Here is an 8980-nt window from a genome sequence, read left to right as displayed (position 1 = left end):
TGTCCTGTATCAATACATATAAATATTCTTTGTTTCATTTCGTATAATTTAGTAAACGTCTGATACTAAAATAGTAAACTCATATGAAAAATAAAAGTTCTTGAATAGTGTTCGGATAGCACTTGAATTCAAAATTAAAATTTGTGTTTGTCACATAAACCTAGGTAGTAGGTTATGTAGTAAGTGTGTAAAGTGTGTTGTATAAGTGCCATATTTATAATAAATTATATATAACACGAATATATGCAAATGTGATTAATGGCAAATAGTGTGAAATATTGGTGAACAATTCATTTTGTGTACTGCATTTCTATATTTAAACATTTTAATATAAATAAAAACAAATTTAATTCGTATTACAAGAATTTTACGTATCTCTAAGTACAAATATTTATGTAAGAATTTATAAAAAGAAGATGCGAATAAATATAGTTTTGGTGTTTTGTACAAATATTGTAACCATCATGATAATTTTGTTTTCTGCCAATTGGAATACGTAAACATATTATAATTTGTACCTTTAAACTATGAAATATAAATAAACTTTCTAAGAAAAATAGATTTCACGGATAAGCCCAAGTTATAATAAACAAATATATATTTATATGAACATCCATCAACTTGTTTGCAGATAAATTATTAATAAAAATACCATAAGTGCTTGAACATTTTTAAAACAAATAAAAATAAATTCCAAAACCTATATCTCCTCAATATGGATTCTGCGTTTAAATATTTAAATATTTAAGTAACATCTATAAATTTGAACAACTGTCTCTGCATATGTACCTGAGATTAATACAGTTTGAGATTCTATGAAATAGCTAAAAACTTGTTTTTATAGAAAATCGTTAATTTATGTTTAATAACATATATTAATACCAAATTTTATCAAATTATTAACTTAAAATGCATAAAAAAATTGTGCATAAAATAACAAAATTGATTTTGTCAAAGTTGGTGTCATGTAAAAATTTCCGGTATTCCAAAATTTCGTTTTTCTTCCTTATTATTTTTATAAGTAATGGACAATTTTTACTTTTAACCCCACACTTCAAAGTACAAAATAGATAAAAAAAAAAAAAAAAAAAAAAAAAAAACACAAATAATTGCAAATTATATTTACAATTAATTATTGGTGCAAGTTTTTCTCAAATACCGTATGACATGGAGGAATGATAAGGAACTTCTATTTTTTTTACGGTTTTTGTTATAAATAAATATTCATTTCTACACTAACCTTTAAAAACTACTTACAAATATAAATTTAAGTTAAAATTAACATTTTTTAGTTTTGGAAGGTTGGAGAAAATTGTACCGGTTTTTTCCTTCTACACCAAGTATGGCACAGATTTATGAACACGAAAAAATAAAAAAGAGAGGGGTAACTATTTTTACTTCTCCCCTCCCCACTATTACTGGAACTATTGAATTTGATTTAATTTTAATGCGTATCAAAACATTTTACTTAAATATTAATAAGTAAATACTTATAAGTGTAAACTTTTAACGATCATCGATTTTTAAATATTTTATTATAAAAACATTTGTATAATACACAAAAAACAAAAAAAAATTTAAAAAATGTTGATTTGCAAATTTTAAATACAAATTTTCAAAACACATATTAGTTGATTTCTAGGATCAATCAAAGTCAAGAGGTTGGGGAAATTTCATAAACATCGACTAAATCCTGAAATATCGACCTATAGATTGAACTTTTTGATATCATATTGCGTGAAAAGCAATTTGTACGATTGCTGTACTTATATTTAGCTATTGCAGTTATAACAGTGTATTATATATTTCTGTCAATGTTATTTGATTATGTGTAGCCAGATTGGTCAGTTAGGCGTATTAATAAACAGGGCGGGGTCTTAAATTTTATATATAAATATATTTATCTTCTATATGTTTGAGAGAAATATGTTTTGATGTAATAATTATTGTTTTAAATTTTGATTGTAATAATATTATTAGAGAAAATTATGATTATTAAATATTACCTATACAAAAAGGTCGATTACGGGTTATCATTCGTGAAAATAACTCTATTCAACTGCACTGCGATATGTGTATACAATATTATATAAATATGAAATATACATATTAATATATTATATAGGAATATGCGATACATAGTTATAGATGGTCGAACTTTGTATATATAGTATATATTATGTAATGGTATGTTCATTTACATAATATAGCACAACGCGAACAAGGTCCGCCAAGTGCTATTTCGGAATTCCATCACTGCACGCACTTGTACATACAGTGCATCAAAAATATTAATTCGTCTATATTCTATAGCACATACCTATACATATATAGATACATAGATATAAATTATATTTTATTATTATTATGAATTATGATCAATTGTATGAATTTAAATATCGTTTGAAAGACATGCGCGATTCATAATCGTTTTTTAATATTTTTCTATACACACGTATTTTATACATAAGCATGTGTAATAAAATATGATTTAATGTTTACGCGTGCGACACGTGATGATTTATAGAATTTTCAAATCACGCTTGCATAATATACAGTGTCATTTCGGGAACTCACTACAAATTACTGTGTAGGGTTTTTTTTTTTTATGATTATAATAAGGTAGTCCTAGCTTTCGCTGGGTTATAATAATATATATTACGTTATGCGTACATCACAAAATTTCAAAAATTACACCTGTATAACATTTTAAAAATATCGCGCGTACTCATTAAAATATATTTTCTCCTATTATACATCGTAATTTTCAATATTTTATATGTTTATTCAAGATCAAAGTTTATTTTTTGCGATACAATTTGTTTTATAATATACAATTTCTATTGTACCAGAATACTTATGTTTATGTAGAAATGTATATTATACTATAGAATTTCAGTTTTTAGTCGGAAAAAGTTGTTAGACAAAAAGATTTTTTAAACAAAAACATAGTTGTTGATATTGATACCTATTATATTATACTAGTTATAGATGCTATATTTGATATGGTTTGTCATTGTGTGGTTGATTCCGTATTTTAAATAATAATAAATCGTCGCATTAGAAAAATAATTTTAACAGAGCTTAATCATTTACTCAGAATTGTAGGTCAAGCTACGTCTGCTTATTCTCGTCTTATTCTTAACTTCCTATGCGCATGGTTTGCTAAATATTCATATCAATTTTCTATCTTTTAAAATATATTATTCAAATTTTGATTTATAGAATTTTTTTATCTACTTTTAAGTCTAAGTCAATATTTTCAAGTATTTAGTATTTTTTTTTATTATTTAAGGTGTATTTAGTGACAATACAAGTTTTTATTTTAAAATGGAAAACACCCTTTTTTATTGAAATATGAAATCAGATGATTTTTTTTTTTTAATTTAAATGTTTCTAAATTAAAATTTCAATAAGAAATTTCTAAGTTAGGTATTAAACTGCATGTATTTAAGTCACAAAATATAATAGTACCTACTCTATAACGATTAATGGTTTTACATCAAATACAAAATAGTTAGGTAGTACCTATATTTAAATTTTTATTCTAGTTGTCATTACACTTATTCAACTATTACGTATTATAATAATAACATTTATATTAATTATTTAAAATGCTTAACCATCATAGCCATTAAATTTTGTATATTTTTGTCATCATAGACAATTATTTTTAGTAGATAGTTAAAGTTCAATAACTTAGAAACCACTTATGCAAATTTTATTTAATTACATAAAAATCGTTAAAAAATCATCTTAACAATTTAAATTAAAAGAGGTAGTATTTGTTTGAAAAAATATCTATAAAACATATATATTATATAATCACAAGACACTCCTTAAATTACATACAAAATCTAAGTACTTGAAAATAATATCCTACAGTATACTTAAAGATTCTAAAAACTAAAATTTTAACAAATTCAATAATAAAAAATAAAGTTAGATGAGTATGCTTGGTGATTTATTTTATTTACATTACTAAATAATATAGGTATACAAAGACGAGTATATTATATTAATTCCATGGCTCTAACATTTTGTTTGGTAGGGGGTGAGAAGTTAGGTGAAATTAGATAAATGTTTTTCTATGACAATTAAGGTGTATAATTTTATGTCATGTTCTATGATCAGTTTTCTGAATGGCTTAGCATGATTTATAACAGTCTATACGTTACATTTAATATTTTTTGACAATTTTCTGAAAGGATTATTTATGAGCAATTTAAAGTGACTGATCTAATAGCATAGTCTTAGGTCTATGTTAAAGTTTTAATCTGCAGAGTGCAGTACATCTAGCTGCTAGTACCTTTTCTGCTATAGTAAAAAATACATTACTGAATGAGTAATGTGTAATAACTATAGTGGTTATACTTATATATATAGTAGCAGTGACGGTCTAATGTATATTTAAAAATGTTAAGTAAATTACAACATTTTTAACATACATTTAGCATACAAATTTCAAATGGAAAAAGCAATAATTTTAAAAGTATTTTACACAATTAGCTAAACATGATTAATAATTAATAATTAATAAGGATAATTCCAAGAACTATATTATATAATAATAATAATAATAATATACAACGTACAATATTGTTTGATTAATTTATTAGGTACCTGTTATACAGAGAAACTCCTGCCAAATCAACTAGTTTTTATTGAACTATTATAATGTAATATAACATAAAATTTATTTTGTAATACAATTTAAGTAGTATAATATCTATGCTAATAGCTAATGTATAAGGAAAATTTGTTTTGGTATGATAAAATATATACATCCTTAATGTAGGTAAACACACAGGGCTGAAATAATTTGAACGATTAGTATTATTATTGCGAAAGATAAGATATATTATATGTTTTAAAAACATATAAATTTCTAATTTCGATCTATCTATTTTGGTAAAAATTATATTCATACATTTAGTATTCATACTTATTACTTCTATAGACTACAAATGTGTTGATTTTCATTGATATTTTTTTTTATTTGGCATCGTTCATTGATTTAAATAACTAGGAATCTATAATAAACTAAACCTTTGCAAAATAATTTGTTTAGTTATCGTGAATTAAAAAATTTTCACAACCATATAAGCATAGATATATGCATAATATTAAATTACCATGAAATAATCTTAATATTTGATTTATTTTTTACTAAAAACATTTTATCACACACTATTTGATATTTTTCCATAGTCTTTTGAATTATAAAATGACCTTGATATTTTAATCAAATGTATATTTACTAATTATATCAATAGATATTGCAAAATAAAAATTAATGAAATTCAACATATTATTTATTTAAATTATCTATTTTAATGGGTTTTCAAGTGAATAATTTTAAAGTTTATACAGCTAGGGTTCTAATACTTACACAATTATTATTTAGGTATTTAAAATTTTTATCAAAGAAATTTGTTATCAATTATATTAATTAATATACTAAAATATAATTTATAGTATAGTCATAATATGTGAACAATATATAATTCAAGAGTCTATATGTATAAATAATTAATAATTGTATAATAATTTAAATAATACCTATTATATGATATAGTAAATAAATAAATAAGGTAAGTGTATGATAATGATTTAGGTGCTTGTAAAATTTCTTCATTGATTGTTTAAATGCCAAATCCTTAAAAAAATAATCAATTTTCTATCAATATTCAATTTAAAATTTGAATAATATTTTATAAGAATAAAACAAAAACAAAAATTAAGCACTAATGTTTCGATGGATTCATGAACGAAACTTATTGTAGCACTTATACTTAAAAAGAAACATTTAATTGACTTTATAACCCGATAACCATATGTTTAGTGAATCATATCACTCCATTTTTTACTAATTGACAATCCTAGATTTCGCTAATATAGCAATAAGATAAAAGCTGTATATTAGTGTAGTTAATAATATACTTATTACTCTATTATTCATTACATAACATGTTCGTCATTCGTTTGTATGTATTTTATATCAATAATCAATCATGGTATGCGTACTTGTTTAATTTACTACAACAAATTAAATTCTTGTTCTGTCACGAGTCCCATTAATTCAGTTAAATATTTTTGGTATAATTACTATTTGATTCAGTGACATTGATGGATATTCTGTTACTTGCTATTTGTTAGTAACATTATTTTTTATACTTATTCTGATTTTTGATATTGTATTAGTCTAGTTCAGACAGTGAGACACTTTATTTTATAATCATATTTTATTGATATAGGAAAAAAGAAAACAACCCTCAATTAAATACATGGATAATTATTGTTGTATTAAAATTACATGTGTACTGTAGTACAGTACAAACAAATTTTGGTTATTAGCTCTAATTTTTTTTTTTTAATTTAGCATATACGTAATTCAGATATTATATATTGTCTGAATGCCATATTTTGTACACCTCTTTTTTTGCCGATGCAAAATGCATTATTGTATTATATATTTTGATTTTAGAGTATTAATCTGTATTGTTATAATTTAATAATTTTAAACTATATCCTTTTTGAAACGTGTATGCATATTATAAATATTGAATAATGAATGAGTAGTTATTTTTTTCAAAAGCATTTAAAGTTATAAATTAAAAGCATATAATATTAGTGGCACACCACTAATTTATTTGTTGTCATTATTTTTTAAAATTTTTTTTTTTCAACCCTCTTTTTACTTTATTCCTTTTATCTTTTATCTTATATATTTTTAAACGTAAATTGCTTATTGATAAAAGTTTATTTGTTTAAAATTTAGTATTTATACATAAAAATAGTAATAATAGTTTTTCGCTTCAGCTAATTACTAAAAAAAAAATAAAAACATAATACACAGCTTGACATTTAAAAACATAAATACCTGCATTAAATATTGCAGAAATTTTAATAGAAACAAATAAACTTAATACATTATTATGAATAAAACAATAGAACAATATAAAATGTTCTAGTTGCATGTACCTAGTGTTGCAAGTTGTCTAAAAACAATAATTTTATAAAAAAATCTAGAGGAAAATATTATTAATATTAGTATATTATCATACTTTACGTACCAATATAACGTATTTAGCAAACACGCTGTAATAATGCAACGACGATATTGCTTAGACACTGATCAAAATGCATGTTGTGTTGCCTATTTTGTTTCAAAAATCTTTTAGTAGGCAGAAACCTATCGGCTTTTATCACTTATAATATTACGATATAATACTTTTCAAATATACGTACTTCAATTTGTACACGCTGTGCAGAATAATGATTGATTTTACAATGATTTGTGATAATTATGTAAATAATATATAAATATTATATATACAGGGCGATTCACCAAGCACGCTCACCACCTTTTTTTCTTCAGTAACGTAGTTATCCAAAATCTAATTTTTGAAATTTTTAAACATAATTAAAAACTATATTTGTTTCTAGAAATTTTTTGTAATAGTTAAAGAATATTTAGCAAAAATACAAGCTTCTGTTTCCAAATGACAAATCCTCTTTCAAACTAAAAATAATTAAGCAGATAATTTTTCTAAAAATTTTAATGTATAAAAATCATAATTTTGAACTAGCAGCTTTTAGCAATTTAAATATATGTATTAATAAGTGCATTAAGGCATCAAAAATATGACTAAGCGCTTGTGCAAACATTTTAGCAGTTTAAATTAATCTATCGGTAATAATAATTTATAAAAATGGATCCAGTTATAATATTATAAGTTATAATTCATCTATTTTCTATTTTTGTAAAACTATTGTTAAGGACTTTTATCTTTTAATAACTGAAAAACTACTCGTTTGAACTCTGAATACAGTACACCAAAATGAAAAACGAAAATTATTCACTAAATAATTTATTGTAAAAAGGAGAATTTTCACTGGGGAAAAAAACAGAACTTTGTATCACCACAGAACATTTCCTAAATACCCAACATAAAAAAATCTAAAGAATTTGAAAATAAAATACATGAGAATACTTACAAATTAAAAAAAAATTAAATATGAGTAAATTTAATATTCATTATTAAATGACATACTGGGGGTAAACATACTTGGTGAATCGGTGTGTGACGTGTGTATATTATTTTCGACCAAAAAACTATACCATTCACTATATTTAATTAAAATACGTTCACGGAATTTATGACAAAACATCATATATGTGCTGATCGTAAAAAAGTGGTATGGTCATTTCTACGTGCTGTTGCTCCTTGACAGAAATTGGTTTTTTACCACCAGCCCCGCATTGTTTGGGTCGAGTGTACGCCGGGTCCTTTGACGTACCTCGAACCGCGTATAATAACGTATTCAGGTAACCTAAACAGACCGAATAGGTATATCGACGCTGCTGACCCATATTGTATACACCACTCGACTAACTATAATGACTATATGTATATCGTAACAAGTGCTCCGCCGTCTCGGGTGCATCGCGCATGCGATCACTGCTTGACACGAACAGGTAGTTACGTAGCTTAAAGAGTAACGAGTTCCTTCCTTACGATATTCATGTGAATTTCGGGTAAAATCTCGAGGTGTACACGTTAACGACTACTTCGATAACAATTAACAATGGATTATTCTAAAGCGAATCATATTATTCAATTTGTATTGATGATAATAATTAGCCTACATTATATTCGTTACTGTACAGTAAATTAAAAGGGTCATTGATTTGTGAACGTTTTGCCTTTGATCGATTAATTTTAGCTCTTCGCCTGTAATACGTATGAATAGGCGTAACACGATTTCGCACTTTTTACCTTTTTATCTGAAAAAAAAAAACGCTACACGATTGCGCACAAAATTAATTTAATTTTTATTGTTGGCTTAAAAAACTATAGTTCAAAATCTGAATTAGTTATTTGGTCGAAATAATTTTTTTCAATAGATTTCTACCCTTGGAAGACATAGAAGATGCTTTTGCTTATTTTTTTGAAAATAGTCCTACTGATAATTT

Source organism: Melanaphis sacchari, unplaced genomic scaffold (genome assembly GCF_002803265.2).
Source record: "Melanaphis sacchari strain LSU unplaced genomic scaffold, SCAv2.0 Contig43_pilon_pilon, whole genome shotgun sequence".
Classification (NCBI taxonomy): domain Eukaryota; kingdom Metazoa; phylum Arthropoda; class Insecta; order Hemiptera; family Aphididae; genus Melanaphis; species Melanaphis sacchari.
Note: the sequence above shows the minus strand (reverse complement) of the source record.